Here is a 12,226-nt window from a genome sequence, read left to right as displayed (position 1 = left end):
AAATGTATCTTAACAGAAGATGTTTATGTCCATATCGGTCAAAATACCAATAATCATGAGTGCTCAAAGATTTTTTTTCGGATCCTACGAAGTTAAACGGTAGGTCACTAAGCGATTTAGCAATTTTTCTTCATGCAAATATATCGTATGATAATCCGATATATCGATACTTTGATTCAATATATCTGTGGTATCGATACTTTGATTCGATAATCGCATTGAATCAAATATCGATACTTTGCAATATCGGAACGTCCCTACCACAACCCCACTCAGTGCCGTCGGTGCCAAAAGTGGAGTCATGGTACAAAACATTGCCGCTTGGATGCTAAATGCATGATTTGCGGAGGTTCATCTCACGCCAAGGATGTCTGACCAGAAAGATATCGATAAGTTCATATTCGCAAATTGCGGGGCAATCATAAGTCCAATTTTTGGGCTTGCCCTTCGCATAGGCGAGTCGTCGAGGCTCGTGCCAGGCAGATGAACAATAATGTCCGTTAAGATAACGGTCGTTTCCGGAATTTCCCTGTTAAAGTTTTGACTAATGCTCATTTTTCAGTTAACGATCGCTTGATTTAGTATCATACCCATCAGGAAGATCATAATCATGCTCATTCACAAACTAATTTTAATCCGCCGGGTAGCCATTCGAATCTTTTAATTTCGAATGTATCTACTCAAGAAATATCTTTTGTCGATATCGTAGCAGGTATTTTGAACTCCTCCCCTATTCGTACTATGAGTACCCAGTTTACTTGTTTCAAAAACTTGTAAGCGCAGCTGTTGATATTTTATCGGATGACTATAAAGTTTCCATACTCAAGCCTCTCAAACCCAGATTAAAAGTCATTGGCTTGTCCGAGAATCTAGATGCCTCAGAATTTGTATCCGCTCTGAAGAAGCAAAATGGATTGCCAGATTCATCTGATGTGACATTAATTCACATGCGCAAAATCGAAAAATGGAAACAATTTCCATTCATTGCTGTTCTAGAGACTGACGCTCAGACATTCGAAACACTGATCAAACGACAGCGTGTGAATATTCGTTAGGAAAGGTGTCAAGTTACTGAAAATGTAAACGTTTATCGGTGCTTTAAATGCTCAAGGTATGGTCACAAAGCTACTACTTGTGTGAATCCTACTTCTGTCCCCTGTACGCTGGAGATCACGCTGTTCAGGAATGTGATGCCACATTTGAGAAATGTATCAACTGCGAACTCAAAAATAAGCAGAGGAAGTTGCCATATGACGAGCTGTTAAATATTAATCATTCCGCTTGGAGTTCAGAATGTCCAGTTTATCAGAAGCGTTTAAAGGCTGTGAGGAAAATGGTGGATTATTCAGCTTAGCAATCAGTTAACTATTGTGCTATATATGCTTCTATAGAGCTTAGTGACATTTGAACACACGAACACTTGCATACGCTGATCATACAAAGTTTGTTTTAGTTTTCCTCAAAGAAACTTGCACACGCTTTCCAGATTTGTTGATATAGACAACGAGCATGCCACTCTGCACCTCTTTAAGGTGACATCTTTATGTTGCGCCTCTCTCTGTTGTAGGTCTTTAGCAACAGCAGCATCATTGCGCATCACGCGCCAAAAGCAAAAAGCAAAAGTGAAAGTGAATTCGTAGAGTTAACATCGTTGTTAATAAAGTTCCGTTTTATTTCGTAAATTAATTAAACTCGGCATTTCATTCCGCTGTAACCTCAACTCCAATAGGTTATTGGCCCAGTTAGCGTTGGAAGTGCTTGAGTTTTGAGGACATTTGTAGCGTGGTAGTGGATTTTCGGATCGTTCTTTTCGGATCGGAAGTGTCGTCGGTGTGCTTGTGAAAAACAAGATGGCGGACACAAAAGCGACGGTCGAAAGGTTGAACGACGGAAATTACGCGGTGTGGAAGTTTAAAATGCGTTTGCTTCTGACAAAGGAGAAGCTGCTGAGAGTGGTCATCGATCCGAAACCGGAAGCTGCTGATGCGACCTGGACCTCGGAAGACGAGAAGGCGCAAGCACTGATCGGTCTGGCTTTGGAGGACACTCAGCTAATCCACGTGATGACGAAGCAAACGGCAAAGGAGATGTGGGATGCGCTGAAGGATTACCACGAGCGCTCATCTCTGTCCAGCATAATCCACGTAGTGCGACAGTTGATTACCATCCGGATGGCAGAAGATGGTAACATGGCGGAACATCTCAAGCAGATGACGGCGTTACGGCTCCGCTTGTCTGCTCTGGGTGAGGAAGTGAAGGACAACTGGTTCGTCGCGTTGATGTTGTCCAGTCTTCCGCGATCGTACGACGGTTTGATTGTGGCACTTGAGAGTCGACCGGATGCAGATCTTACAGTGGACTTTGTGAAGGGTAAGCTGCTTGACGAAGGTCGACGTCGTGTCGAAAGTGACTCTAGTGTTGATAATAAGGCTCTGGTGATAAGTTCGGCAAAATCGAAAAATGTGAGTAAGCCGAAAGTGAATAGGGAGTTGTTATGTCATTACTGCAAGAAGTCGGGCCATTTCCGGCGTGATTGCCAGAAGCTGGCACAGGACAAGCGTGGGAAGGAGAAGTCCGATGGCCCGAAGGCAAACGTCGCAATCAACTCAGATTCCAGTTTCGAGGTGTGTTTAGCAGCGGGTAGAGTCGGCGGATCCGGTTTCTGGTACCTGGATTCTGGTGCAACGTCTCACATGACCAGTGATGCATCGTTGTTGGTGGATGTGGATAAATCCAAGGCATCGGCGGTTTGCCTGGCGGACGGAAAATCCATTAAATCATCGGGAAGCGGTACAGGTAAGCTCGTCTCTTACAACGGAGATGGTGCGAGAATGAATGTGCGGCTCGACAACGTTTTGCACGTCCCGTCTCTTGCTGGTAACCTGCTGTCGGTGAGTAGAATCACGGATTTGGGGTTTCGGGTTCTGTTCGAGCAGAAGGAGTGCCGTATTCTGAAAGGAGAAAAATCAGTGCTAGTTGGGCAACGTAAAGGAGGGTTGTACCACTTGAAGCAAGCTCCGGAGAAGGCGTTTCTAGCGAATCCGAAGCATTCCGATTCGTGCAAGCATCTGTGGCACCGACGTCTCGGGCATCGCGATATGCAAGCTGTGGACAAAATAGTGCGGAACAATCTGGGTTACGGGTTGAAGCTTGATCCATGCGAAGTGCGGTCGGTTTGTGGTCCGTGTTGTGAGGGGAAAATGGTTCGTGAATCGTTCCCAAAAGTATCGGACAGTAAATCTTGCGCGGTGGGAGATCTTGTGCACACCGACTTGGGTGGTCCGATGGAAGAGGAAACGCCCAGTGGAAATCGGTTTTATATCGTGTTGGTAGACGATTACTCGCGTTACAGTGCAGTGTACCTGTTGCGGCGTAAATCGGACGCTGATGAACGCATTCGGGAATTTTGCAATCTGGTGAAGAATCAGTTTGGGCATTTTCCTAAGAAGATTCGATCCGACGGTGGTGGCGAATATATGAACGATTCGTTGCGGAAGTATTTCGCGGGTTGTGGTATTGTGCACGAAGTAACGGCGCCGTATTCTCCACAGCAGAACGGTGTCGCGGAACGGAAGAATCGTTATCTTGTCGAGATGCTTCGGTGTATGCTTGCTGAGTCGAAGTTGCCAAAACGGTTTTGGGGCGAGGCGATTTGCACTGCAAACTATTTGCAGAATCGTCTGCCGTCGTCCGTCGTGACCAAGACACCGTACGAGCTCTGGCATGGGAAGAAGCCCTCGTATGGACATCTGCGGATCTTCGGTTCGGAAGCGTATGTGCATATTCCCAAGGAAAAACGACGCAAGCTGGACCACAAGGCAGAGAAGATGGTGTTCGTGGGCTACGCTGAAGGTCGGAAAGCGTATCGTTTCTTGAACCCTGAAATGGATATGATTAAGATTAGTAGGGATGCCAAATTTCTGGAATTGTGTGACACAGAAGAAACTGTTCGGTGCCGGAATCAGGAAACAGGAGGAGTACTGGAAGTACCGCTGACGTGGCCATCTGAGGATGAGCGGCGGTGTGAGCCGGAACCGGCTGAAGTAGAGCAATTTGAAGATGCTCAGGAACTCAACGAGACGTTCAACGAAAGCGTTTCGGAAGGCGATGGATCATTCCATGGATTCTCTTCGGACGAAATAGCACGGCGTTCGAATCGAGCTACGAAAGGGGTTGCGCCGCGTCGCTTGATCGAGGAGATTTTCGCTGCGGAATCGCTGGATCCGGACGAGGTTGAACCGAAGACCTTGAAGGAAGCGGTGACCTGTGAAAAACAGGAATTGTGGAAAGCAGCGATGGTTGATGAGCTGAAATCCCACCAGCAAAACGGAACGTGGGAGCTCGTGGACTTACCTGTCGGACGGAAAACAGTTGGTTGTCGCTGGGTGTACAAGCTGAAGAGGAATGCATCCGGCGAGATTACCAAATACAAGGCACGTCTGGTGGCTCAGGGATATTCCCAGAAATACGGTGTCGATTACGACGAAGTTTTCGCACCGGTAACTAGCCACACTACTCTGCGGGTGCTGTTAGCCGTGGCAAGCAAGAGGAAAATGACGTTGAAACATTTTGATGTGAAAACGGCCTACTTGTACGGCGATTTGAACGAGGAAATCTTCATGAGGCAGCCACCTGGATACGCAGTGAAGGGGCGGGAAAATATGGTGTGTCGCTTGAAAAAGAGCATCTATGGACTCAAACAGTCAGCGCGGTGCTGGAATCAGCGACTCCATAGTGTTCTCGTGGAAATGGGTTTCGAACAAAGTGCGACCGATCCGTGTCTCTATACGAAAGTAGTAGACGGGAAGCGTGTTTACCTACTGGTATATGTGGACGATATTATGATTGGCTGTGAAGATGGGGCTCGTATTGACTCGGTGTACAACGTGTTGAAGCGGTATTTCGAAGTGACGAATCTCGGAGAACCGAGTGACTTTCTTGGACTGAAGATTGAGAGAATCGACGGAAAATACAGTGTTTCTGTGGAAGGTTACATCGATCGTGTTGCGGATAGATTCGGTCTCCGTGATGCGAAGCGGGCTAAAACGCCAATGGACGAAGGTTTCACTAGTTCTGAGGACAAAAGTGCAAAACTGCCGGATGAGAACGAATATCGTAGTCTCGTCGGCGCGCTACTCTACATTTCTGTCTGTGCTAGGCCAGATGTAGCAGCTAGCGTAGCGATATTGGGCCGGAAAGTGTGTTCGCCGACTGAAGCGGATTGGGTGGCGGCAAAGCGTGTTGCCCGTTACCTGAAGGCAACGAAAAAGTGGAAACTGGTGTACGGTGACGAAGGTGGAAAACTGATCGGCTATTCGGATGCTGATTGGGCCGGCGACGCAGGTACAAGAAAGTCCACAACAGGTTTTGTCTTCCACTATGCTGGTGGAGCTGTATCGTGGGTTAGTCGGAGGCAAAGTTGCGTCACTCTGTCTTCGATGGAGTCCGAATATGTGGCGCTGAGTGAAGCTAGTCAGGAGTTGATCTGGCTGCGGAAGCTGTTGGCAGATATGGGCGAGAAGCTTGAAGGTCCTGTCACGGTAATGGAGGACAATCAAAGCTGCATCCAATTCGTAAGCTCGGATCGCAGAAGTCGTCGGTCAAAGCACATTGAAGTGAAGCAGCATTTTGTGAGACAACTGTGTGAGGAAGGAACCATGAAGCTGCAGTACTGTCCAACGGAGGATATGGTGGCTGATGTACTCACTAAACCGGTGGGTGCAGTAAAGATGCAGAAGTTTGCAAGCTTGATGGGTTTGTCATAGGCTGGCAATGTTCGTTGAGGAGGAGTGTTGATATAGACAACGAGCATGCCACTCTGCACCTCTTTAAGGTGACATCTTTATGTTGCGCCTCTCTCTGTTGTAGGTCTTTAGCAACAGCAGCATCATTGCGCATCACGCGCCAAAAGCAAAAAGCAAAAGTGAAAGTGAATTCGTAGAGTTAACATCGTTGTTAATAAAGTTCCGTTTTATTTCGTAAATTAATTAAACTCGGCATTTCATTCCGCTGTAACCTCAACTCCAATAAGATTGATCAAAATGCATATGGAAATATCATCCAATTTGAAAAATTTACACCCGGATTCTGGGGGTTTTCAAGGCAGAGTGCATATTGTTTTCCTTTAAGGTTCACAACCACATCTACGCTAGGGCACCCATACCATTGAGCGTGATAACCACTATTGGTAAAACTAACACTAGTATATGTCCTGCCGAAGCTTCAATAGATTCTGCACAAAATCAAATGGATCTTTCACCACAGATGCCAAGATCTACTGACGTTAGCAGCGATACCCAGGTGATGGATGTTAGGTCAACCAATTCTGATGATTGTCTTGTGGACAATCCTGCTTGCTCAGGTAATTTTAGAGAACGTATATGTCATGCCGAAGCTAGACAAGATGCTGCCCTCCTTAATAGTCGTTCGGTTTTACATACTGACTCTTCTACTGCGATATTCAATGGATGCGCCCCACATGTTGTTCCAGGTAACGATGGCAGTATATGTCTTGCCGAAGAAGCAGGTGATACTGCACTCTCTGAATCAAGCTCTCGGTGTAATTCCAGCTCCGACGACAACTCTGTCCCGCAGATCATTGACTAAGTAGCAACACGGCACAAGCTTTCGTTTTTCTATCAAAACGTTCGCGGACTACGCACCAAGATTGACGACTTCTTCCTTGCAGTACGGCATGCCAGTATGAGGTAATACTGTCTCCTCAACTTTTTGGAAACTCCTACACAGTCTTCAGAAATGACATAAATTAGCGTAACAGCCATGGTGGCGGTGTTCTAATTGCCATTACATCGAGAATAAGTTGCTGTCGCGAATCTTCTCCAGTAAACGATTTTCTAGAGCAGATTTGGGTGAAACTTAAATTACCCAGTTTCAATATTAGCGTTGGAGTTATATACCTTCCTCCCGATCGTAAAACGAGCGTAACTTGTATCAAAAACCACATGGAATCTATTGAATCAGTTTATTCCAATTTGGATGCACATGATCATGCCTTCATGTTCGGCGATTATAATCAATCCAGTTTATTGTGGAAAACAACATCGACCAAATCAACTGTGGATATAATGTATCAACTGCTTGCAGTAGTCTTCTTGATGGGTTCTGTTTGAATGGGCTTACTCAAATCAACCACGTTTTCAATCGGAATGGTCATCTCCTTGATTTAGTTCTGGTCAATGAAGCAGCATTCGGAAATTGCATTCTTTCAGAAGCCATTGAGCCTCTCACAGCTCTTGACAATGATCATCCTGCCTTGGAAGTTGAAGCGTACTTGCCTCGTACCCCATCAAATTTGACGAAGCCACACCTGTTCCTGGTCTTGACTTCCGTAAAGCAGATTTCGATGGTTTAAATGAAGCTTTGCTTCGATATGATTGGAGTTTCTTGGAGACAGTTGATAGTATTGACGATGGTATTGAAAACTTTACACGCATTTGTAATGCTACTATGTATAACTATGTTCCTTTACAGACTTCCCGCTAAGCCTTCATGGGGTAACTTTCGTCTGAAACACCTCAAGCGAAAAAGATCAAAAGCACTTCGGAAATACTGCAGAACCCATTGCATGCTTGCCAAGCAGGCATTAATCAGAGCTAGCAACAAATATCGGTTATACAATCGGCTTCTATACAAACGTTACACTTCACGAATGCAAGAACATTTACGGACAACTCCAAAGCTGTTCTGGAATTTTGTGAATTCTAAGCGCAACGAAACAGGCCTACCCACGGAAATGTTTTTGGGAGATGCTTTCGCTTCTTCAGACCTAAGTAAATGCAATCTATTTGCTAGACATTTTCAGAATGCATTCAACGACACTGCATCTACTGATTCCCAGGTGTAAATTGCCTGCAAAGAGACTCCGCTTAACGTCTGTGAGCTTGCGATCAGTCGCATAACGGTGCGACAAGTTGCTTCCGCAATAAATAAAATGAACTACTCAACCGCGGACAGCCCTGATGGTATTCCGTCCTGCGTATTGAAAAGATGCTGTGATGCTATAAGTCCTGTTCTGGCAATTTTGTTCAACATCTCGCTACAGCAACGCAAGTTTCCAGAAAGTTTGAAATTATCCATTATGTTTCCTGTGTATAAAAAAGGAGGCAAGAGAAACACAGAGAACTATCGTGGAATCACATCTTTATGTGCCAGCTCTAAGGTATTCGAGATAGTAGTCTACGACTCAATGTTTGCTGCTTGTAAAAACTATATATCGATCGAACAGCATGGTTTTTACCCAAGGAGATCAATAAGCACAATTCTTGTTCACTTCGTTTCCAACTGCATACGGGCCATGAACAGTGGTTTACAAACGGATGTGATATATACCGATTTCAAATCTGCATTTGACCGTGTAGATCACAACATTTTGTTAAAGCGCCTCGCAATATTAGGCATCTCTTCAGACTTTGTTTGCTGGTTGAAATCGTACCTGATAGATCAGAAACTCTGCGTAATGATTGGGTCTGAATCTTCTGATACTTTCTCAAACATATCAGGCGTTCCACAAGGAAGCAATCTTGGTCCACTGCTATTCTCGCTTTTTATTAACGACCTCTCCCGCCTATTACCATCTGGATGCAAGTTGTTCTTTGCCGATGACGAGAAAATCTTCATGATCATTGAAAGTTTCAACGACTGTGAAAAACTTCAGCAAATGGTAGACAAATTTTCGCATTGGAGTTCGAGAAACATGCTTACCTTAAGTATCAACAAATGCAGCGTCATATCGTTTCATCACAAGCAAAGACCTATTGTCTATTGTTATGCAATCAACAGTATTCAGCTACAGCGAGCCTATCAAGTACGAGACTTGGGCGTTACACTGGATTCAGCACTCAGCTTCAGCATTCACTTCGACGATATCATCTCAAGAGCTAACAGACAGTTGGGCTTCATCTTCAAAATTTGTGGCGAATTCACGGACCCACTTTTCCTCCGGTCATTATATTGTGCACTCGTGAGATCTTTATTAGAATCCAATGTTGTTGTATGGTGCCCATATCAACTGACGTGGATTAATAGGATAGAGACAATTCAAAGACGATTTGTAAGACGTGCTCTACGTAATCTACCGTGGCGTGATTCGATGAACTTGCCACCATACGAGGACCGATGTCGTCTTCTTGGCATTGATACCCTTGCCAACAGAAGATTTATCCAACAAGCGGCTTTTGTGGCAAAAGTACTTACTGGAGAGTTGGATTCGCCTGAAATTCTGTCCCGTTTGAATATCTACGCACCTCAACGAATTTTACGGCAACGTGATTTTTTAACAATTACACTCAGTAATACGGTTTACGGCCAAAATGATCCAATAAGTGCCATGTCCACTGTTTTCAACGAAGTTTACGTATATTTTGACTTCAACGTGCCTGCTGCAGCATTTTCAAGAAGGCTTCAACAACTCAACCGATCATGATGTCAGGACGAAAAATCAGGCGAGTTCCGTTCCTAAAGTTTATTTTGGAAAGAATTAAGCTACCCATTTTTCATTTTCAGCAGTGTTTCCAACTTGGACAGCTAGAGAGTGTGACGTCGTTGTTATCGTCCATTTGCTGAAAAACTAACTATTTTTAAGTAATGTGCTTTGTTTTAATGTTGACTTTTAGCTTGTAATTGGTGCAAAATTGTAAAGCATTGAATTGTAAATGTAATTTTGAAAAGATGCGGGGTTTTAACGCCCTTTGGAGAATGACAATTACAGCGCTTGTCAACTCCAACGGGCTTTTCCTCACCACCTTCATTAAGCCAAAAGGCAGATGAAGTGAAAAGATAAATAAACAAATAAACAAATAAACAAATAAACAAATAACAAAAAAAATCAAATGGAAAAACTACCGCCACAGGTAACTCCTACTCCGCCTCTTCGTCTACCGAAAATTCTAATGGAAAATCATCAGATAATGTACCCACTTCAAGTGATATGTCTGCCTCTGATTTTAATTTTCTAACTGAACAATTGAATCTAATGATTGATGCAATGTTCAAAGCCACCACTATGACTGAAGCAGTCCAGATTGGTGTAAAATTTACTAATCAAATTGTTTTCAGATTACGCTTTCCTGATGGATCCAAATAATAATTTAAATATTTTAAATTGGAATGCTCGTTCTTTGAATAGTAAAGAGGACGAGCTGTTTAATTTTCTTACAGCTAATAACATACATATTAGAGTGGTTCAAAAAATCGTTTTTGCTCCACACCGCTCATTCGATTATAGATCAAATTCTAAGTGTCCTTTGAGCTCATTTGGATGAAAACTGAGACTGCACAAGCCCTTTAAAGTTCATATGGGAATTACTATGAGAAAAGCAACCAATTCGTTCAATCGATCATAGTATTTGCCCATGTGCTCCTGGAGATTTGATCTACGTTGATACTGTGAGATACATTCATCAGCTACAACTTTGCCGAAGACCGTTTTCAAATCGGACGCCTCAGTAATTAGTTATTGATTTATATCCAGTCACAAATTCTTCAGCAGTGCTCATTTAACTTCTGAACAGGCAACATTGCTGCACCTGGCGCGAAAGATAGCACGCACAAATCATGGCTACTATGTTTTACTGCATATATCCAGTAATGCCTGCACACTTAGATTTTTATCACGAGCTCGGCTGTGCGAATCTCGGTTTCCCGATTTTAACCGAGACTCAGCTAACAAATTGTCTGGTTGCTTAGCAACGAAGCACGATTTACTGATACTCGGCTTTTATCTGCTGAGATCCCAGGAAATGTGTTTGCCGACTACTCGGCTGTGCGGATCTCGGTTAAAATTAGCCGAGAGTCGGCATTCTGAATTAAGTGTGTGCAGAGCAGCCCAATAATTATAGCCAAAGTTTTACAGCTCATTCAAAAATTAATAACTAATTACTGGGGCGTCCGATATAAAAACGGTCTTCGGCAAAGTTGTAGCTGATTATTGTATCTCTCAGTATCAACGTAGTTCTAATCTCCAAGAGCACATGGGCAAACACTATGACCGATTGAATGATTTGGTTGCTTTTCCCATGGTAATTCCCATATAAATTTTAAAGGGCTTGTGCAGTCTTAGTTTTTATCAAAATGGGGTCAAATTTTGGGAGGACACTCAGAATTTGATGTAGAACCGAATGAGCGGTGTGGAGCAAAAACGATTTTTTGAACCACTCTAATACATATAGCAGTTATTACTGAAACGTATTTGAAACCTGGATCCAAACTCAAAAGAAATCCAAACTTTTTTGTTCATCGTAATGATCGACTTGATGGTGCATATGGGGGAGTTGCAATCATCATGCAAACTTTAGGTGTTTCTGTTGGAACACAGTCTGGTAAATATACTTTCATAGCAGCCTATGTGTCTTTTCAATGCTCTGAGCAGCAAGTTCATTTGCTTCAAAATGACTTTCAAAAATTGTCTAGCAATAAGTCAAAAATTTTGTCATTGATTACTTCAATGCCAAACATCGGTCATGGAATAATTCACAAAGCAATTCCAACGGTGGAATTTTATTTAATTAGTGCTCTTCAGGATATTTTTCAATTTAATACCCTGATACCCTGAAAATTATATGGCAGGATTTGCAGAAAGAAATCAAAAACCGTTTTGCACAATTAAGTAACAAAAATTTTGAAAATAAAATTTCTAAATTGGACCCTGGCTCCAAGCCCTTTTGGAAATCATCTAAAATTTTGAAAAAAAAAACTCAGAAGCCAATACCAGCATTGAAAGAGGAAAACAAATTATTGCTAACTTATTGCGAAAAAAAACTCAAAAACTTGCTATGCAGTTTGAAAGCGCGCACAGTTCTAATTTTGGACTTACTAGTCCAATTGAAAATCAAGTTACTCAGGACTTCGAAAATATTCTCAATCAAGAGAACGTTTTCGAAAATTCCTGGGGGAATGATTTGGAAGAAGTGAGAACTATTGTTAAAAAAAAAATCAAAAATATGAAAGCTCCTGGCGATGATGGAATTTTCTACATCCTCATCAAGAAACTTCCAGAAAGTAGCTTATCATTTTTAGTTGATATATTCAACAAATGTTTTCAATTAGCATATTTTCCTGACAAATGGAAAAATGCTAAGGTTGTTCCAATTTTAAAACCAGACAAAAATCCAGCAGAAGCTTCTAGCTATCGTCCAATCAGTTTGATTTGCTCCATCAGTAAACTTTTTGAAAACGTAATTTTGAACTATCATTCTGTCCACATCAATGA

The sequence above is a fragment of the Aedes aegypti genome, chromosome 3 (genome assembly GCF_002204515.2).
Source record: "Aedes aegypti strain LVP_AGWG chromosome 3, AaegL5.0 Primary Assembly, whole genome shotgun sequence".
Classification (NCBI taxonomy): Eukaryota; Metazoa; Arthropoda; class Insecta; order Diptera; family Culicidae; genus Aedes; species Aedes aegypti.
This window is presented reverse-complemented; position numbering follows the sequence as displayed.